Source organism: Grus americana, chromosome 3 (genome assembly GCF_028858705.1).
Source record: "Grus americana isolate bGruAme1 chromosome 3, bGruAme1.mat, whole genome shotgun sequence".
Taxonomy (NCBI): domain Eukaryota; kingdom Metazoa; phylum Chordata; class Aves; order Gruiformes; family Gruidae; genus Grus; species Grus americana.
This window is the reverse complement of record NC_072854.1, coordinates 37,777,165-37,799,944: the sequence shown is the minus strand read 5'-3', so window position 1 is coordinate 37,799,944 and position 22,780 is coordinate 37,777,165. Positions and strand designations below refer to the sequence as shown.

Genomic DNA, 22,780 nt, shown 5'->3' with positions numbered 1-22,780 from the left:
TTCATAGACTCCAGCTACCAATAAATCAGTCTGCATTTCCATTTTCTTCCAAATAACCTTCGGTGAGGTCACCCAAAAAGAGATAAACAATGATGTTTCATGCAAGTACGTGCCTCTGTTGTTGCAATGGGAATTACAAGATGAGGCATCTCTGAAAGATAACTTGAACATGGTATTTCTTTTTTATTTTCCAATAAATGATGACTTGAAAGAAGACTTCTCAGCAGAAGCCAGAAGGGAATAGTAAATTATATTTTTTCCTTTATGTGCTGTACATGCTGGTTATGTGTTGGGGAGGACTTGGGATTTTTAAAAGAACATTTGCAATATCATACTGCAAAGTTTGAGAGGAGGCCATTAAGCAAATTGGGAATCTTATATATGGAGGAAGTATAATGTTCAAGGCTTCAGTGCTTGCTATGATTAGAGTGTTCTTTGTGGGAGATTTGTTAAAATTTCTTCATCCTGGATACCTGCCAAGCTTAAGGCTTTAATGCTCTGAGACTGAGTCACGGAAGTGGGGACTGACTGCTCTCAGAGCTTGCTGACTTGCCAGGAGGTGGGTGTGGGAGGTAGTATGCGTGTAAGAAAGAAGAGGGGCATGAAAAATAATCTCGACATTCTGCAGTAATCTTTTGTTTAGAAGAAATAAGTCCATGGCTTCAGGTTTTTGATCTATTTTCCAAACTTGCTGACAAAAATGGGACATTTTAGAGATATAATCTCTTTTCTTGTTTCAGGCTGATGGCAGAAAGAATGTCTAGGTGTTTGGTACAAAAAAGACTAGAAAAACAAGGATTAACATGGTACTGAACACAGATAGTTAAATATAGCGTCAGTCCATTGGTGGAGTTCAAGATGCAAGGAGGGTGCACAGCAAGTTCACTACCCTGGACTTCAGGAGAGTGGACTTTGGTCTCTTCAGGGACCTGCTGGGTAGAGTACTGTGGGACAAAGCCCTGAAGGGAAGAAGGGCCCAAGATAGCTGGCAAGTATTCAAGGATCACCTCCTCCAAGCTCAAGAGCGATGCATCCCAGAAAAGAGGGACTGAGGCAAAAACAGCAGGAGGCCTGCATGGATGGACAAGGAGCTCCTGGGCAAACTCAAATGCAAAAAGGAAGCCTACCGAGGCTGGAAGCAAGGGCAGGTAGGCTGGGAGGAATACAGAGAAACTGTCTGAGCAGCCAGGGACCAGGTTAGGAAAGCTAAAGCCTTGATAGAATTAAATCTGGCCAGGGACATCAAGGGCAACAAGAAAAGCTTCTATAGGTATGTCAGTGATAAAAGGAAGATGAGGGAAAATGTGGGCCCCCTCTGGAATGAAACAGGTGACCTGGTTACCTGGGATATGGAGAAGGCTGAGGTACTCAATGAGTTTTTTGCCTAAGTCTTTACCAGCAAGGGCTCTAGCCACACTGCCCAAGTTGCAGAAGGGAAAGGCAGGGACTAGGAGAATGAAGAACCACCCACTGTAGGAGAAGATGAGGTTCAAGACCATCTAAGGAACCTGAAGATGCACAACCTTATTGCAGCCTTCCAGTACCTGAAGGGGACCTACAGGAAAGCTGGAGAGGGACTGTTTACAAGGGCAAGTAGTGATAGGACAAGGAGTAATGGCCTTAAACTGAAGGAGGGTCGATTTAGATTAGATATTAGGAAGAAATTCTTCACTATGAGGGTGGTGAGGCCCTGGAACAGGTTGCCCAGAGAAGCTGTGGATGCCCCCTGCCTGGAAGCGTTCAAGGCCAGGTTGGATGGGTCTTTGGGCAACCTGGTCCAGTGGAGGGTGTCCCTGCCCGCAGCAGGGGGGTTGGAACTAGATGATCTTTGAGGTCCCTTCCAACCCAAACCATTCTATGATTCCATGGTAATTATCAAGTGAAATGAATAATTTTGACACAGAAAATAACTTCTTTCAACTTCTTTCATTTGCTAACCACGAGAAATCTCTAGTGGGTCTCTGCATAACTGATTTAAGCTTGCTGAAAATAGACTAACTTTTCTGGATCATGTTTTATGGATCCTGACTGTACAGCCCCTGAGTGTCTTAGAAGCATATGCTGAAAATCATTAGATAAACAGAAATTGCACTGACAGTAAGAAATGACAGCATTTGTGAGAACTATCTAACCAAATTAGATCAGTGTAATCAAGTATTCAACCCGTTTTAGAGTATATGAGGGGGCTAATACACAAAGCTCAAATGCTTTTGGAGGGACAAATGGTAACTGGTGGGTTTTGAAAAAGCTGCTGAAAACTGGGATACGGCTGCAGGGTTACACAGAGAGCACGGGATCCTGAGTCAAGACAAATGCCTGGAACGTACCCACCTTTGGTGTGTTAACATTCACAAAGCCTGGCTAGTGCAGGCTTCACAGATACTGCTTGTCAGCTGGGAGATGAAGACTGAAGTCGTGGGGGAGCTACTTCATCAGTCTCACATCAGCTATAACTGAACACATCTGTGCTTCAAGTGAGCTGGGGTCAAAGAACCTCAGTTTAGCCTAAATTGTTCTTAGTGCTGGGTTTGCCTTTACCCTGGTATACAATGCCTGTGCTTATACATCAGCTGATTATCATCTTGCTCGGAAGTTAGAGTGGAGAGCATAATCTAATAACCTCTTAGTGATAACTCTCTGCTCTTCCTGTCTCATGCATGGTTGTGTCTGATGTACCACAACTACATGAGCTTCAGACATAGGCCTGGGAAGCTTGCACAGTTCTGACTACCTGTCAGGCTTGCACCCAAATTGACCTGCATATGACATTTTTGTGTGTTTAGTTCCATGTTGAGGTTCAGAGGTGGATTTTTGCAACTCTGTAGGATGGGCCTGATTTTTGGCTATCGATTCTCCTGTACCTAAGTGAAAAGTGAGAAGGTAGTGACATGGGAAAAAGAGTTTTTCTGTGTAAATGGGTTCATATAAGGCTCCCTGTGATCTCTCATGGAGGGATTAATAAATATTGGGAGGAAATGGGACCATTAACATTATAAATTTTTACCTCATCCAGAATGCAGACTGTAGATCCAGTCCATTACCACATCTACTCCATAAATGAAGTTTGATCTATAAATGCCTGATATGTACAGGCATAGGAATTAACAGCACTGAGGAAAATAGCTTTTTCCTTCAGTGGAGAGAGGGAAAATAACTGGGTATGTCCAGAAAGAGCCAAGGAATAAGCTCAAGAACTAGACCCCAGGTCATTATACACAGATAGCTGTTAATTTCCTTTCTGACTCTGCTCCAACCACCTCTCTCCTCAACAGGTTGAGGTGACATTACACCATAAGGAGTGTTCCCAATGGTTGGTATGAGTGAAATTGCAACAAATTTACCTTCTATGCTATTCAGTCTTCCATCTTTATCCCCAAAGCTTGTAACCATCAAACATGTCCTCTTGCCAGAGCCAGGGCATGCAAAACACTGACCACATCTCTCTCATTTCAGAGACTTTAAATGGAGAAAACAGAAAAAATTATAATTATTTGTTAAGAAGTCATAGTCCAGCACTCTACCTCCCATATTTCATAGTCCCAGCAGAGCTGCATGTAGCATGCTGTGATGCAACCTGTCTGTCAGGCTGTACTACAAGACCTCACCAGCTGCAGGAGTCTTCCCCTACCAGCCTCTGCCAGCTGCCTTTTGGAACTATCCTTGTGCTTCATTTAGTTCCTGATGAGAAATGGTACAGCACATATGAAATACTGGGCTAGCTCTTGGACTGTTGTGGTGGTTACCTCTCTAGCCGCTGAGGATACAGAAGTGTCTTTGCCACTGATGAAACTCTCTCAGGTCCTGACACAAGTCACAGCTGCTCTTCATGACATCGGCATTATCCACAGATCATTTTCATGGGAAGTAAGCCCCTGGGGGGGTTTAACAGAGGATCTGGCAGGATAAATTGGTACTCTTCTTTGCTGATTTTAAGCTTCCAGAGTCTGCCTGTGCTGGCTGGCTGCCTTCCCAGGTGTTTTGCACTTAAAGGATAGAGAAGACTCCAAAGAAGCCCCTCAAAGCCCAACAGTTGTCATAATCCTATTAATATCCCTGAATTTGAGTGTTTGCTTCTCTGCCTGCCTGTCTGCCTGCTGCTGTTAAAAAAAAAAAAAAAAAAGTGTTTGTAATCCAGATATTATTTCCTGTTGGGTTAGAAGTTTTAAGATAGCCTGACATGAGGCTTAATAGCAATAAAGGAAGTTATGAAAAGTTATGGGGTATTTCAGAGGAGAGGAAGGACAGTGATGTTCACAGATGTTATTGATTTGATTTTATTTATGCATTCTGAAGAATCAAAAGTAGAGCAGAAACAACTTGCTAGTTAAATAGAAAATTATATCTACCTAACCATCTGTTTCTATACTGCTGTAAATGACTTACAGTGAATCTGGAGGAATCTGTTCTTTGGTGAGGCAATGCAGCAATTCAGTCTTTTCCATCAGAGACTGAAGAATTGGGGACACACTGTTTCAGTCTCTCTCCTGGTGTTAATCCGCCAGGCCTTACCGCAAGGTAAACTCTCATTGTTCTCATTTCATTTCTGGAGACTTTGCAACTGAAATGCTGCGTTTCCCTTTTATGAGTCACATGTGATTACAGCTGCTCAGCATATATATGCATGAATTCACTCAATTTCAGGAGGGAATTTTTAGGCTAAAGCCTGCATATTATAGTTTAAAAAAAAAACAACCCACAACCCAGATAAAGGAAGGAATGGGAATAGAGGGAGAAGATCTAAACTTCCCCTGAAAGCCATTATAAGATACAGGTCTATTTGAAGGTTCTGTAGACAGCAAAGAGGATGTTTATTTTCACTGCACCTTTTACATTTTAATCTAAATAAACACTGCCCTAAAGCAGGAAAGGAAATGATTCTTCCTTTTGATGGTGTCTGAGGTAAATCTTTCAGTATGTTCCCCAACTGTCTTTATTTCTTATTTTATCTGTCCAAGGCCAATATTTCTACCTCTCAGATTCTTCAGGCTTTATATTTGTCTATTGTGTGATAATGTCCCGGCCTGGAGAGATCCATCGGCAGCGGGGCAAGGGCATTTAAAAGGAAGTTTTTTACAGTGTTAAGAACATGGACTCAAATGCTGGATTTCACAGTTAATCATATAAATGAGATAAAATCTTTACTTCCAGGAATATGATTAGCAGAAGAGATGTTAATATGTGTATATACATGTGTGCACATATGTATGTAAACAGGCACATTATATATATGCATCTATACAAAATATAAAGGCCTATTCCCTCTTTCATAGGAGCAAAGGGAATTCTCACATGGATTTTATTTTGTACAACAGGGGCACTGTTACAGTAACCTAAAAAAACCATTAAGGTCTTGACTGAAGTGCTTAAGCATTGAGAAGCCTATTGAATTCATGGGGCTTCTTCACATACTTAAGAGTTTGGCATGTGTGTAAATACTTCGCTGTAGCAGGGTCACAAGGCCTCAATTCAGCTCTTATAAAACAGTGGAAAGATTCCTTTTGCTTTTAAAAGCAGTTGGATGGGTTTGCAGTGTGTCTTTTTTATGCTAATGCAGAGTGAGCCAGCGGTGTAGCAGGAACATGTGGTACACGTTAAAAATCTTAGAAGTTGCAAGCAGTAGTAACCTTACTCTGACAACGTTTATCCAGATCGATTAAAAGATGTGAATAAAGAAGCATTCCCGGATGGGCAGAAGGCAGCGAACGCCTTCCAGAAAGGGCAGCATGGAGTGAGCTCTGGGGAGCTGTCAGTGGCGGCGGGAGGGCGCTGGGGGAGCCCAGGAGGATGGCTGAAGATAAGCTCATTATTTGGACGTATTGGGGAGACAGCTGCGTTGTCACACCCCATGTACACCTGGGAGTGTGGGGGGAACTCCTGCTGCGAGGAGCTGACGCCAGCCGGGGAGGAAGAGCAACATCCATCCGTCTCAGAGACTGGGACTTGGCACTCGTTGGGGCCAAATTTCTGGGGAAGAAACAACACACTGGGAGTTGCTGCAGCATAACTGCAAATGTAAAACAATTGCCGCTTTGACACGAAGCCTGCTGAAAAGGCTTTGCCTACAATTGTGCTAAATTATGTCAAGCAAACTATTCTGGTCTAAATTTCCATTACTCCAGAGCTGAAGGGCACCAGCAGAGGAGGTGCAACGGAAAGGCATGCAGAGAGGCACCCCGAGAGATACACAGCACACGTCTTTTCTACTGAGAAGCGCTCAGGGAGCTGGATGGGACCTATAAAAGTGAGGTGATGCTATTCTAGTTCACACTCAATTGCTCCTGGAATGCTACTTCCAGGCATTTCTTTAGCAAGAAAATTTGGAGGAAACCCGGAGAGCGCAATGCAGTTGTAACGGACAAGGTTCAGTAAAAATGATAAAAATCACAGTTAAATGATAACTCTGTTGGGAGACCTAATTACTTGTGGCATTTGCAGGAAATAGATTGCAAGGAGTCCCAGATGAGTAATCTAAGGAGATAAAAGGAGATAATTAGTAACTGGAACTATGTGAATATTTCCAAAATTTCAATATGGGGAAATGAAGAGAAAAAAAGTCATTCTGTTTTGACCTGTTCCATTGGTAAGGAGAGATGTAAGAAAGGGGGATATTTAGCCTGGCTGACATAGAGAAAGTCTGTTGCAAAGAGACCATATGACATTAAATAGGAGTGAACAGCAATCCCCTCACTTTCTGTTGCTTTCAAAGTGAGACTCAGCAAAACTGAAAAATAGAATGTAGGGTTAGGCAAAGAACAAGGAATGAACCAAAAAAATTTAAAGATGCTTGATATCTGTATTTCATTAGGGAATCATCTAGGGTTTTGTGCATTCATTTAAGTTAGTTCTAGATATCTGTCCCTTTAAATATGCTGGATAGTATAGTCAGTCTTTTTTTTTTTTTTTTTGTCTCCCTAGGTTGAAATTCAGCCTTAGGTAGTACTTGAGTCTCAGGTGTGTACAACACTCCTTTGGGCTGAGTATTTCCATCTTCTTATCCTATACAACCTTAGTTCTCATTAGAGGAAAATCTGCCTTCTCTTCCTCTGATGGATAAGCTCCCTTTTCTACTGTCCTTTCATTTATGAAAATGTTCTTGGACTTTTGTCCTGCCGTTTCCATCATCTCATCACTCTTGTACTTCAGCTGTTTCTCAGTGCTTTATGACAGCCTAGCTCTGACTGATATAAAACTATGAGTTAGTTTCCTTAACAATCTTCCTAAACATTTTGTTTCAAAAGATACAATAACATATAATTTGATTCCTTTTTAGTTCAAGGCTCGAGATTTTTGCCTGCATAAGGGTGGAGCATAGGAAGGTCAAAAGACAAAAGGATATTGCTCTCACTTTCCTCTGGGCAATTTTTTTAAAACCAGAAAACCTAACCCAAAATGTAGCCCTTACCAGAATCACAGGAAGACTTGGCACCAATGGCACCTGCTCCGTGCCTGTGTGTGCATCCCCTCCCAACCTCCTCCATCTGTCATTGACATGGACCCACAGCATCCATCTTCTGTCCTCATTTAGTGCTCCTTCTCACTTGTTCCTACCTACAGCTCAGGAGCCACTATTGTTCTATTTCCTAATTATTTCAAGTTTCAGTTAGATTAGCTGGGACAATTAGCTGATAGACTGGCAACCTCAGGTTGCGATATTGTGCAATGTTTACTTCATTGCCTTGGTAGAATTATGCTGTTTATTTTGTTACTCAACTAGAAATGATAGGCCGTTTAAAGTTTAGAAATTTGGTTGATAAGTGGGAAGATAAATGTAATAATATTGCCTGCTAGAGAGGGTAATCTAAAACTGCATTGACTAAAGAACAGCTATGCTACATAATTGTGCTGAGTGGGAGGAGGAGCTGACACTTTTACTACCCAGATGTGATGAGGTAAGGAGGTCCAGTTTCACTTTGAGAGGGGCTGAGCAGGTTTTCCCATCCTTTCTCTCCTGGGTGCGTATGTTGCATATTTACATAAAGGTCTTACACCAGCACTGCAAAACACCACTACAGAATTGGTAAATAAAGCTCCTTAGAATTCTGTGAAGATGGAGGTAGAGTTTACCCATTTCAAGCAATGGAAGCAGATGCGTGGACGTGGCCCTTGTTCAAGATGAGGCACAGAGGCCGTTGCAAAGGTGGGGCTGGAAACCTTGAGTCTTTAATCCCATGCTTGTGCCTCTGTTTGGCAAGGGAAGATTTCTTGTTGGATGTTAGATGCATGCTTAATCATTCCCAAGTGCCTGTTGTTCCAATCATACTTTCAGTTATTAGTATTTAAGTGATTAATATTTAAGTTTTGTGAACATGTGCTCTTTTGGCAAAGAAAATGCTATATAGCTTGACCGTATACAAGTGAGGTTTATTCTTCTCGCATGAGGTACTAGTTAATTGGCTGTGGGGCTAGCTGTCTTTTTGGTAATGACACAATGATTGCTAAGTCTGACTACCTTGAAAAGAATAACAAACCCAACCTCAAAGTTTCTCCTGGTGTTTCTGAAATCCCCAGGTGGATACATTTATGCTTAGGATATGCAGTTCTCTCAACGGTGGGCCATTAGGTGTGCTGCTACTAAGGCAGGATCAGAAGCTTTAGAGCTAAGCTGCAGCTTTTCAGCAAACTTTGAGCTCCTGCAGCATTGCTCTGCAAAGCAGATGGAGGTTCAGTGCTGAGAGCAGAGTCCATCCACGTGTGTGTGTGTGTGTGTTGCAGTCTGTCCTTGCATCTTGGCAAAATTTCATGGGGGAAAATAAGAGAAGAAACATTTTATATTTTGACCTGTTCTATTAGGAATGACAGAAGAGAAGGAAGTTATTTATGCTGTTTGGTACAGAGCCAGCATCCTCTTGGCTAATGTCCTCCCACTCTGCCCTCAGGACAGCAGTGTAGCTATACACTGGCTGGTGAACTAGTAAAAGCAATCAAACCCACCCTTGCCTGGGAGGAGAGACAGCAGAGACCTACAGGAGCTACACCATGGTCTGCTAAAGGTGCTTCGTTATGCTCCATACGCAGTTGGGATTATTTGGCCTTTTTTTGTTTCCTTGCTGTGCAGCTAGCTGACTTGTTTTAGGATGGGAGATCAGCTTCGGAGGTACTGAACAAGAAGAAGCGGTACCCAGGAATCAGCAAGGCTCCTGCAGCTCCTGTGTGGGGAGGAAGGGGGAGAGTAGAAAACAGGGAGGGGAAAAAGTCCATTTCCAGATAAGCATGTGGAAAGGTTGAAAACAGGGAGAAGTCTGCTTTTCTGCTCAAAGTTTATTCATTGATAGGAACTCAGTTCTTGGCTGCTTCTGCTTCTTCCATGCATATGTTTAGAATTTGTAGAGCTTTACATTCTACTTTTTCAAACTATAATGTCAAGTGGGGAAAATGGTAAACTATCAGGACCATCACAGGAGATGACATCTGTTACAAGTATCTTATATGGGCTTTTATTCAATTTTGTCATCAGGACTCCTCATGATTGCTTCAATGTTGTCAACATGTACACACATAGACACACACACAGAATCTATTTATTGATTTATCTGTCTTTATACACCAATTTCCTGTATGTTACTGACACTTGGTAGGAATCATGGAACTGATGTGGCTGCTTCTAATAAATGGCTAAAACTAAGTCTCACTTTACAAGAAGAAACTTCATGTTGAAGACCTTCCTGGTCTGCACTGTTGAAATTCCTTATCTTGTGTTTGTGAGATATTTTCATTTCTAAAAAAATAGTCTTCAATTCTGACAGGAAAAATTACCTTCCTCTCTTACAATTAGCTACACACACTTATGAAACAGCAATCAATATATTCCCCACTTTTTTCTCTCTCTCTTTTGTTTTTACTTCATGACGCCGCAGTGCTTTGTACGATTGCTTTACTGTTTTCCCCGGACGTTCAATTCCTCGCTTGTGCTGTTCTTTTACATACCAACAGGAATATCTTTCATAATGGGGAGATGGGAATATGACTACTAAGCCACAAACACTACCAAGAATAATACAGGGAGAGGTGTAGTACCTGAAATTGCTCAACCCTAAACTACGGTTTGGTGGCACTTTGCGTTTGTCTGACCACAATGTGGTTTCAGTTCTTGTCATTGGAGAAGAAGAATGTGAAAAACCCTATCAGTGGAAGGTTATGACATTTCTTTCCCAGACTTATATTTTCCTAAAGGCACTGAACTTTAGGATGTGTATTAGTGCAGTTTCACACTGCTGTGCCTTCCCAGATCAGATAGCAATTCTGGTCATGGATTCAGTAAATGTGAAGATGACTATTAAAAACCACATACAGAAAAAAAAAAATCTTCTTTTGGACATAACAGGTTTGACTGATTACCCTTTATTTTAACAAACATCAGTGTGAGAGTATTGTTTGGTTTTAATCAGGATTGTTAGAATTATGTAGCAAGAAATTCATGCAAGTTTCCTTTATATGGGTTCCATAAGGGCAATAACATGATCCTTAATTCTTGTTTTTCCTCTCCTCCTCTGTAAGACTTCAGAGAGCTGAAAGTATAATAATTGCTGATAAACAGCATGTCATTCAGAACCAAGGCTAAAGTTTTAAAGTCTGATCCCTGAATAGCATTAGCGAAACATATGAGACTGGTGTTCACCCTTCTCTCCCTGTTTTCAATTATAAAATTTGGGTAACAGACAAGTTTTAATTATGCTGCGCTATAGTTCTGAATAATACTTTCAGCTACACTCTCAGACATTGTAAATCGATGTTGTTCCATTGAAATCAGTGAAGCTGTGTGTCCCGGGGCCAGATTCAGTCACCCACACGTCTGGTGCCATATGAGATGCCGTCAAGTAGCTCACCTGGCCTCTGACAGCCCTTGCGAAAGGGTACCTGCCTCCCTCCCATAGGTCCTGTGCTATATCTGCCCGCTCAACGGGCGTCTCCGGTGGCACTACACACGTATGGCCAGACAACGTGCCAGCCCTGCCTCCTGAGAGCTTAACTGATAGCTTTTTGAAATTGTAGAGAAGGAGTGAACAGATTAAAATACATGTCTTCCGGAGAATCTTTGGGGACAGTTCTTGCACTCATTTTAATTAAAGCCACTTGTGCCTCCAAGTTATATCCATTTCTACCTGACAGTCATTTCTCTTGCTTTTCGTACTCTTTTTAAGTGCACTTAGTGGGTAAGTGCTGGCAAAAAGCCTGACCTACAATCACCAAGTAATGTTATCAAGGCTGATGTATTAACTGTCTTGGTTAACCTGTAAGGTTAATAGGGAGATGCTCTTAGCTAACTGTGTCATATCCTCATTAATCCATAATGCTAGAACATAGTAAAGGTTTGGGAATATTCCTCAGTGGAGTGCAGAGGACATCGTAAGGATTTTCTTGCCTTCAGTGGAGCAAGAAGAATTAATGAGCTTTAAAACTGTTAGTCATCTTCTCCTCTGCTAACATATTTTCCCGATGCCTCCTCCTACTCTCTGTGTAAGTTTTAATGCTGGAATTGCCAATATAAGAGGATAGCTTTTTGTGTCTATTCTGAAGATGGCTAGAACCAGATAATTAAAAGAAAATATTAGTAATTAAAAAAAAGCGAGAACCTCATCTGAGGTTCATTCCTCATTTCCTGGGAAATGTCGAAGATTGGAATAAATTCTGAAAAATCATTTCATACCCTTTCCTATGCTTTTGTGATATTAATATTAATTGCTACAATACTGGATATCTTTGTTCTTTCTGAAAATATGATTATTATTTCTGTTTATCTAGACTTTTGGCCTCACATCCTGGAGCAATAAATTCCAAGATCAAATTGCATAACAAGATTTATACCTGTTACTTCCTGATACAGGTGAATGACTCTTTGCTCTTATTTCATATGACAGAGAATAGAAAAGTAACTTCTCTGAAGCTTTTCTAAGACATATAGTTCCAAGCTTTGTAGCTGTTCCAGTTTTAAGAGTTTTTCTATTTCAGTGACTATTTTCTGACATCTTTCTCCAAGTCTCCCCTAACTGCACATTCTCCAATCATGCTGCATGACCCACTAATGCTAAGTATTTGTTATATATTTCACTGTTATTTTTTTGACTGGCTTGCACTCCGCTCTGTTTTTTATTCACTAGTTGAGTGGTTTATAGATTTCCATGGGACCTGGCTTTTTTTTTATCTCAATTAGGGTCCTGGCAGTAGTGTAAAAACAGCATGCTGAATAATTGTTGGAAAGTTGTCATCAACAGATGCCATATGTTTTCTGGGTCTTTTCCGGTTAATTTGGTAAGATTATTGACTACGTTCAGATACTCATTTATCTGTTTATGTATGCATGTCGGTATAACGCTGGAATGTGCATGAATAGGTATTTCGGCATTAGCTGAAGAGAATTGCTTATGAAAGAGTTAATAGACGGTGCATGGGAAAATTCTGCCTTTTACTTACAATATTTGAAAGCTAGTGGTCTTCATTTGTTTTAAGCACTTAAAATCACATAGCCTTTCAGTGCTCTGGCCATCTTTGCTAGCCAAATGAATACAGGTATCTTCGCCAACTTAATTACGGACTTTTTGTTCTCAGCTATAGATCAATATTACCAAATCCCCGCATTCATTGGCAGTTTGAAAGGGCTGAGCACTTTGCGGTTGTCGGAGGACGGCTGTGCTTGCTGGGAGGCCCCGTGGGTCAGCAGCCGCGGCTCGTGCCAGGCTGGTGGTGGAGGGGGCTGAAGGGGGGAGTTGGTGCCCACCAGCAAACGGCCAGCTCTGCGTCACCCTGCTCAGCAGAACCAGTGGGCATCCACGAGGAACAAAGAATTATTTCGGGATTACACAGGTCTGACAGCAACATTTGGCTTCCAGTGGAGTCATACAGATCCAACTGGCTGTATTTAAGCACTTGCCTGATTCATATGAACTGCATTAGAGTGATTCCTTTATTTTCTCCATATCCTGCAGATGTTCTTTTCAGGCCTTGCAAATAGAGTTTAACAAATATTAAGTAGGATGACTAGAGAAGAGCTCCTGCATTTTCAAGCCCCATTTTCTTCTATCACAGTAAACACCTTTTTGTCTCACTAATTAATGGCTCAAGCTCAAAACCAAACTGGTCTTCTGCTCTTATTATTTCTATAGAGTATCAGTCTAACAGTAAAAACTTTTAATTCCCTATGTTACTTTCTTCACAGCTAGTTTATGCCCAGTTGTTTTCATGCATGTGTGGCGAATAAGCTGAGATTATTCCCGTGACTCCCCTGTTTACTTTCTGGCACTGACAGACAGCAGTCCTTATCTTGCTAGCTAACCTCCTGCAAATGGGTAAAATAATATCTATGGCCTTCTCCCATTGGATTCACTCGTCATTTTTCAGACATCTCAGTAGCCATCTCTGCACCTGTCCCAGTTGGTATTCTTCTTTTCATGATCAAAGTATTTCAGATGAGATCTTAATGAGGCTTATTAAGCATTCAGTAACTGAAACGCCCCTTTGATTGCATTCTGGGATCGTATTTGGTTTTGGTTTGGGTTTTGAGAGTTGGTTTTTTGGTCATGGTTCCCTTACATTAATAGCACAAAGCCGTTTTGAGATCAAACAATGTATTCTTTCTCACTCTCCACTTCAGGGCATAATTTGCACTTTGTTTATTCCCATTTACTTTACTTTCCTTTTCAAAAGAAGAAATCAAATTCCTTTTGTAGGGAATCTGTTCACATCCTTTCCTGATGATGCATCCCCAATTTGTGTAATTTATAGTTTGCATTACTGTATACCTTGAGACAGCTCACCAATGAAAACACTGTAAAAGGATAGTCCCAAAAGACATGATTTCTGAGTAATAAATAAATAAGCTCACACAGCTGCCTGTGTGTTCTGGTATTCATTAGGCAAGAGGAATACATACTGAACTGCCTGGTCAACAAATGCTAAATGAATGACAGTCTACATTTGCATTGCTTTCAATGATGATGTCATAGCAGTATCACTGATCTCTGAGTCATGAACCACTGTTCTGGAATCCATCAAAATCACTAGGCAGGATATTAATATTAATAATTTAATGCTTTTCATTCAGCATCTGAATGACCCCCATTATAAAGGCAGGAACACTGAGGGAAGCCAACAAAGGTATTTTTCGCAAAGCTGTAGAGCATCAATGAAATATAGGCAGCATTAGTGACTCTGTCAGGCATGCTCGTCAGCCAGCATAAGCCTTGTGACTGCAGATTATGTACCCCATATTTGAGTGCAACAACAGCAACAACAACAACAGTAAAGATATTTACTCAAAATGAAATTGGTTGTTGACAAGTGAAAAGGAGTCAAATGATCTTTGGCCACGGCCAAAGAAATTACCTCTCGCACTTGATCAAAGATTATTTACGAGCAAGCAGAAAGGCAGGTCTGATGGTTGAAGATGATTGCTTGTTCACCCAAGAATGCTTTCCTTGAAGGAACTTTGACCCTGTCCCCAGATAACCTTTCCTATGTTCCAGTTCTTAACCCCAGCTTCTGCACAACCACAGCAAGCAGTGTACCTCTTGGAGCCTCCGAGAGAGATGTTTACCCCAGCTGCACAGCCCGGGTTCCCCAAGGACTGACTAGGCAGCAGGCTAATGCCTTCTTTGTCGCTCCTCAATCTCTGTAGCATAAGCAAATATTTTTCACATGTTTACATAATTATTTGCAAAGTAATCCGCAAGATCTGTGAATGTTTTGCCAGAGTATTTCTACTAGATATTTCTATATAGTTTAGTTGTGAGAGGGAAAGACGTTCTTTGTATCTGCTATCAGGAAAATGGGCCAATGCACAGGGCTATGGTCTGTGAACATGAAACTATGAATATTGAAGGAAGTTGTCTAGAGAGCCTCTAAAGAACATATTCTGCTCATCCATCTAACCATCCATCAGATAGTCAGGTATAAGCTATTTATAGTGAATATTTGTCAGTCTTAGTCATTTCTCCCTTCTTTGCAAATTATCCAGAAAAGAACGATGATTTTTACTACTGTGCATATTTGCTTTTTCTGGTTAGCGTGTGGCTGAGTGCATGGTTTCTTTCTAAATCATAAATTCTAAATACTGCTAACAGCGTTACTTCAAATGGTTGATAGTTTGAATAGCCGAATCAGAGAATATAACTGGTCCAATATAAAGGAATAAAGTTTTCCTTATTTCAGTTTCTCAGATGAAGTTATCTTCCTCTTGCTTCAGAGTTCACACAGGTGGCAACATATGACTATTTTCTAGTAGTTCTGATTTCTAAGGAAAGAGTGAGTTGAGTAAATGAAAGTTTGCTAGCTATGAATAATGCCATGCAGTGGCAATTCTTCAGAAGGTGAAAGCACAGAGAAAGAGCAGGGACAGAATTATTTGCAGAAAAAATGGGATTGTAGAAGATGTGGGAATGGACTCACCTCACCAGCCAGAAGGAAGAGTGGCTGGAGTTTCTTCTTCCATAGGGTAAAAGAGAAGCAGGGTTTGAAGAGAAAGAGGCCTTTGGAAATCACAGGGCGCAGGACCTGGATCTCATAATGGAGTGTTTAAGAGGGAACATTGGATGTGAGGGGAAAAAAATGACTTTGATGCTGAACTGCTATTGTATTTTAGTAGTCCAGATCTCAAAAAGGTATGTCATGGTATGTGAAAATCCTAGTAGCACTGCTCCAGTGGGGAGTGTGGTGAGGAGAAGGTGGAGCCTTGTGTGGGATTGGCTGCACCATGGTCCAGCTTTGACAAGCAGTATGTATTACCTTCATTAGATGTCAAAGTCTGTAAAACTGGGCCAGTGCCGTGGCTGTTAATTCTATGGGTTTTTCCACTGAAAGAAAGCGTGGGAGCATTTTCAGGAGAGAATGATGGGAAGACTTTCTTCTCACTTCAAACACGTTCTTTTCTCTTTTTCCATAGAAAAAAAGCAATGTATTGTGCTATACACAAAGATCCACGTAACAAAAAGGGGAAAATATCTGGATTCCTTCCTAACTGAGAGAGAAATTAGATTTATTGGCTGCTTACTTGAACTAGCATTCATTTTTTTCTACCCAGATCAGTATCATTCACATGTGTGTGTACAGGTGAGCAAAATGACCACCCATCTAATCAAACATATTTAATTTATTTTCTTCATATGACCATAGCTGGCTGATGGATGTTCAAGGATGTTTGATAACTTTTGTAAGCAACCAATTCTTCTTCACTGCAGTGGCCAGCTGCACTTATTTTGACTTCTGTTGGTGCAGTCACAGCTGTCCTTGCAAACCACAGGGGCACTGTATGTGTTCCCACCTGTGATGGGGACCCCTGTGCAGCCTTGTCTTCATTTGTCCAAGGGCTCAGCCATTTCCTAATGCTTTTTCTTTTGAAACAAACTGCTCTCGCTCCTCACCTGTGCATGTCAGGATATCTATTATGTATGAGCGCATGCTCTGATAGCGCCCACACAACTGCGTGTTTGGGTAGGAAACGCTGTCTCAGCAGCAGATGAGACTCTTATTTAAATGCTGCAGAGTCTTCAGGAGCGTGGTTTTTGCTTTGTTTGCTGAGCCATATTTAAGAACAAACTTTCCGAGACCTTGAAGAACGGCTAAAATTGGCAGCCTTTCCTGCAGCGCTCCTCGCCTGCGGCACACCATGGGTGCCACAGCCTCGCAGGCTCGCAGGGTGCCTGGGGAGCCCGGTGGCAGAGGCAGAACGGGGGGGACAAAGGGCAGTGTCGCTTTTGATTTTCCATGCTCAGCACCATAGTCACATGCTTCCTGCAAGCCTAACAGCATCACATTATGAATGGAAAATAGAATGGGTTTTTTCCATCTCTAAATGTAATTTTTTTATATGTTTTAAAATAACTGTCTTCCTGGTTACCACTTTAATGGGCAGGTAATACGTCAGTGTACCAGAAGCTATTGTCTTGTAGTGAACTCTCTCTATCACTTATCCAAGCCTAAAAGCACATACAGTGTGACATCAGCAGCCCAGTGACTCATACACCAAGATACTATAGGTGTGTTCCTATATCCTGGAGATCAGAAAAATCCTACGCAGACGACTTGGCTTGTTTTTCCTATCTTGTTATGGAAACTACGTGCATAGGCTCTAATAGCATCAAACAACTGTAAATGAAGTCTTTCTGCTTCTTATCAGAAGATAAACTGCCTGTTTAAAAAAGGTGGTGCCAAGCCTGGGAGAGCCTCTTAAAAGGGCACAGGCTGCTGATTGTAGCTGTCTGGGGAGAGATTTTGTATGTAAAATATTTTAATATTGCCACAGTGAACACCTGTGCTCCTGTTGTGAGCGAGAGTCCAACCAGTCTGAAGCATCTGACACATCTGAAGCTTGACAAGCTCAGTGGTTCGATATATAGGAAAAAATGCATAAAAAAGGATACAAGCTGCATATGTGCAGGGTGGCACTACAGCTCCTCCCCCTTCTGCAAAAATAAATTTGTAGATAGAGTATTTATAGGCAGTTTACAACTTTCGTCCCTGATAAAAGGCAGCAGGTAGTTTTACTGAAGGCATTTAACAAAGCACTGGTTTCCTTCAATTCTCATTTATTCAAATAACTTCTTACACATCCCATTCCAGTAAGTATGTAGGATTATGACTTTTGCCTGCTTGACTCTTTGATCTCACTGATAACTTTTCCGTGTACTGCTTGGTTCCTTTCCTCTTCCATAGCATACGGAGATGGAGGAGGCATTAGGGTGTCTGCTGAAGCAGGCTGGAATAATTCCACCCTAACAATATTGCAGAGAGAAAAATAGGGGGAAGAAAAGTTGAAGGTTGAGTGTTATGGACAATTGGCTACGCCTCAAAAGACTTGGTGGTTTAACAGAGAAAAGACTTGCTTGGTTTTCCAAAAACCTGGCTAAGAACCTTATAAAAACAGGCTCGCTCAAGAGGTTTCTGGAATTTTCTATTTCACATCAAAAAAAAAAAAAAGAGAAAAAATAAAACCTTTCGTATGGCATTTCAGTAATCCTGCTTTTATTCCCAGCTGGAACAGAGAAGGGCAGAGTCATGCACAAATGCAAAATAATGAGAGCATTACAGCAAGAGCAGGCTGAATCTCACAGAAATGATCTGAACTTCAGGAAAAGTTTCAGAAAGGGGGCAGCAACTGAATTCCACTGTTACCTGAGCTCCTGGGTCTGTTACATGTCGTGCTCTACGGTGCCTTTGAGCTGTGAACCACCGGAGCCTGTGGAAGCAGGAGGTGCTCTGTTTGTATTTGTATTTCCATGGCAATGCGGCTAAGGACTTGTTTGGTCTCTTTTCCTCAAGAGATCTGCCAAATCACTCCTCTTCATAGAGCGAGTTGGTAGAAGGACTTGGGTTGGCATTCCTGTGGAAAATTTAGCCTTGTTGCAGCTTCATGCATGGTTATGCTACTTGTAGGTATCATTCAAGTATTTCATCAATATTTTCAATTACTAAGGATTTAGTGGGATTTTCTACTGATGCTTTAACTGCTCAGTTGTCTCAGCTGGTTCTTGTTTCCTTAGGATGAACTTTCTGATTTTTATGATCTACTTGAATATAATTCTGAAGGTTCAGAAACTTAGTATTTTTAACACTGAGATTTCTGGATCTGAAAACCCTTTATAAGCCCTGCTATATAGTTGCGAGATAGGGCTTAGACTGGGAAACTGGAGCACCAGAGAGGCAAGGGAGACATTTGCGTCTCTAATATTCAGGAGCCTGCTAATGGTAACTGTGCTGGGAGAGACTTTACTGGGACCCATGGATCTGTCCAACCCCTGCCCCCAAAAAACAGATCTGAGGGACGCAGAAGTGTCCATAGGTTTGTCCTCATCTCTCAGCAGTTCAGTAGCACAGTTCTGAAGAGCCAAAGAAATCCGGGAAAAAAAATAAATCTACCAGCTCACTCCCATCCTTCAGCTGCAGGATACATTACATAAGTATAGTGATCATATAAGGCAGCATAGTGCTCTTGCAGAAGGAGAGGTCATACCCGGGTATTCGTACTTTATGCAGGCATTTAACCGGAACAGCCAATTGAGCGCGCTTGCTTCCTCGGCTGACTCAATGCAAAGTTACGCTCTTGGTGTGACCTACCCTGCTTTTCCTCACAGGCTGCTGCTGAGGTTTTCTAGGATCCTAAGTTAGGTGTGTGTCTGCTCTGACACTTCCAGCTCTCATACAGTAATGGCTAGCTGCGTGTGCTAAGCGCAGATTTGCAGCATGATGAATAGCTGAGATTAATCTGGGACGCTAATGTAGGAACACGCTGGCTTTTGGAGCTGGCTTATTTAACTGAGAATCTCCTGACGTACCTCTTCTGTTTTGATATTGAAACTAATTTGGGTTGGACTGAAAACCTACTGAAATAATCTAAAATCTTGCTGTGGGTTTCAGTGCATGTGAAAGTCTATATGAGAATAAAAGAAAGGAATTTAAAATACTGTGTAATATTTAGCTGAGAGAGCTTTTGAAATCCAGAAGCTGAGGGTGTGAGTCAGTTAAGGGATAATAAGCGAGTCCTCTTCGTGCCTTGAATGATGGCGTTATACTCTATGGTGGCAGGGAGAACATGAGAAATGAGAAAAGCAAAATTATATCTGACATGTGAAATGTCATGAGGGCAAGTATCACATACAATAGGTATGAGTGAAAAAATAGATTAACTGCCAGAAAGTCTCTATTTCTGGAACAAAAAGAATCGCGTTTTGTACAAAACAAATATGAAATTACTTATGGTTTAGAAATATCCATGAATGGTCTAATCCCAGGCAAACTGTTTTATCCTTTCTTTTCCTGCACGCCAAGTTTTAAATAGAAAAGTATGAAAATTTATTCCTTTATGTCTGACACTAAATAATTCAACAAAATGCTGTAACTGCTGTGAGAGAGGATCCTGTGGACCATTATCTTGTAAAACTAGACCGATGAGCTAACAGCTAACTGCTTGCAGGAGAACATCATATTTTCAGCATTTTGCTGCATATTTTGGGTGCTCATTGAGAATGCATTTAATTCATTATCAGTATTTTTCCACATGAAAAGGCTTTATACAGGATTTTTTAAAATCATAACTCAAAATTCCTCATGAGAGTTGTGAGAGCTTAGTAACAGAGAAAATGTTACATTTAGATGAGTACATCTGATTTTTTAATAGAGATGTTTTCTACAGCCATTGTCTTGGCTTTTTATTCACCTCAATCGAGTTTTCACACAGAAATTGATACTAATCGGGGGTGGGAGGGGATCCTAAATAATTTCAATGTGATTTTTGTTAGAGACAGTCCTTCAGACTTTCTGCCTTGTGTCTTTATGCATAAGCAGATTCTCCTGTACCTTTATCCTGTGGAATAGCACTTCTGTGTGATAAATGGAATATGGAAGAAGCCTCGTAGCCCTAATGGGTGATCAGAAAAGTTTGTGCTGGATGCTGTATGCACGTATAGCAGAAACACATTCCCAGCCCTGAATAAATTTCAGCTAGAGGTTACAAACATTTCCATAAGCTGTAACTTACTACAGCACATAGTGCTACTGACATCAATAGGGTCATGCTATTGATGTTTGCGTATAAAGTTATGTAAAGGTCTTAGGACTTGTAGACACAGAAGAGGACCTGGTTTGGGTGTCCAAGTCGCTATACGTACTAAGCGGAGCGTGCTGAGTTGGGCTGTGTTTGTCCAAGGGTGATGCCGATGACCCGTTTGCTTTTCTTTTCTGGAGAACCGAAAAGATGAACCCGTTTATTTCCTGTCAGAATTTCATCCCTGCGTTTTCAAACCTCTGGCGCTCGCTCGTACCAGCCCTCAGCCTGGCCAGTCATGAGGTTCACTGGTTAGCAAATTACTGACTTCTTATCAGTTTGCATTAGCATGAGGACGAATTGCACGAATCTTCCAAGGATCCTCAAGAGAAGTGATGTTTGGCCCTAAGCAGCCGTATTGGTGGTAAAATAGGGTAGCTAGAAAGGTAAAAATACACAATTAGAGCCCCATAAAAGCAAAATAAGTGATGTATCTACCAAGCAGAAGTTCCCCCTTACTGCAGTGGTGACACAGTACTGCCTAAATACTTTTCCTCAAAACAGACTTTTCCTATTTAATTTTACAGTAGATATTACATACATATGCAATATTTGTTTTGTATATGTTCATGTATATATTTCTTTCAAAGTCTAAAATAATAATGTCTGTCATATCTTGCTGTAGAAGTGATTAAGAAGCAGCAGTTTTATTTGATCAGATTACACTAAAGTGTTATGCTCATTTTGGTGAAAGTATTTTCAGATGATTTCCTATCTAGTATCTAGTTCATACATAGTGGATTTTTAAAAAAATTTTTTGAAGTTGTTTGTTTTGCTTGTGAGCAGTTCCCACTAAATCAGATCCAAACCAAATGTATTTTTTCCCAAGAAATGGTTTTCTGGGTAACAATATATTTTGAATCTGGAGATTAGTCTTAAGATCTGATTGCAGGACTTGATATATTTTGCTGATAATGCAATTTGACATTTTACAGTATTTTTAAGCTGTTAAAAATTGAAATAGGATATAATATAATAAATAGCTTCAAATGGGCTTACAGAAAATTTATGGGTGAACTTCATGAAGTATAATAGGAGAAAAATCTGTATTTTTAAATTGGTCTTTGAACTGAAAATCGAGCCAGCTTTTAATGCAGTCAAGTAGAGAAAGATAACACAGTAAAAAAATTTTTTTCTCCTTCTTTATAAACCTTGCTTCACTGATGCCCATGCACGATGTCCTATTTTTAGCTGTCAGGAAAGCAGCGAAGCATATGCAGTGCAGTGGAATGCCCTGTTCCCATGCCTGATTCTCCATATATAGGTACTGCACTGCTCTGTTCTCCCCCGGCTCCCACTCTGAGGGCTTAACTTGCATTTTCTTGGCAGAATTGCCTCGGCTGAGAGTTGTCCTCATGGTAGACACTCAGGCAGCTGCTCCTTCATTGCACCCACCTTCCCATCAGGACCCACAAAGGAAAAGATTTGCAAAAATCATGTGCAATGAATCTTCAGCCACACTTTCCCCACCCTCCCCTCCTTCATCTTAGTGTTGGTACTAAGTAAGTCTAATTTTCTTTTATTTTCTTGTTATTTTTGGAAACAACTTTCAGACTTGAAAGACTGCCATGCTCAGGAGATGTGTTTTGGCTCTTCTGCCAGTTGCATTCTGTGGATGATTAAATCAAACCGTGTGGCTGCCAGATGACTAATCAACTTGCTACAGAATAACAGGTCTCACTGGAGAATTAACAATGTCTTTATAGTCTCTCCTCAATGAGGTATCTGGAATTTTCTTAGCTAACAGGATAGATCAGTTTAAGATTTTCCAGTGCTACTTGAGTATGATTTATAAGAGAGCTTTAAAACAACAACAACAACAACAAAACCCCCCCAAACCCTCCAGCATTTCAGTATTTTAATTTTACTCCGGGGTTAAAGGCCATCATTTGAAGAACACTGTGCCTTGCACTGTGTGTCTTTTTATGCCTCTGTGTGTTAGTGGGGGATGAGAGCACTAGTAAAGAAATACTTTGAAGCCCTGACTGCTGGACTTTGCACACTGGGAATTCAGAGCTCTCTGATATAATGTATAGCTGACCGAGAATCAGATTAGTTGCAATGAATTAGAGGTCTTTTCTAACCTTAAGATTCTGTGATTCTATTCTATGAATTGTAGAAGGATCTAAAAATGTTGAGGGACTGGGCAAGACCATGTGTGGATTTCCCAAATTAGCAGAGTTATTCTCTCTGCTCTTCTTCCAGCCATCTCAAGATTTTTTCACGAAGGGAAACTCCTTCATTGTGAAGCAG

General features: G+C 41.0%; 1 protein-coding gene across 10 annotated transcripts in view; it reads left to right on the top strand.

Moving 5' to 3' along the window:
- The first annotated feature begins 7,776 nt into the window (after positions 1 to 7,776).
- Positions 7,777 to 22,780, top strand: part of TENT5A (terminal nucleotidyltransferase 5A) — a 63,743-nt gene continuing 48,739 nt past the window's right edge. For 3 of the 10 annotated variants that reach the window (XM_054821035.1, XM_054821033.1, XM_054821022.1), the window contains exon 1: positions 7,779 to 7,889. The gene's annotated coding sequence lies outside the window, so the exon portion shown is untranslated. Of the gene's footprint in view, positions 7,890 to 8,035; positions 8,138 to 8,876; positions 8,991 to 11,739; positions 11,822 to 22,780 lie in introns of those variants that run through there. The other 7 variants (XM_054821023.1, XM_054821024.1, XM_054821025.1 and 4 more) reach the window with 6 other exon arrangements.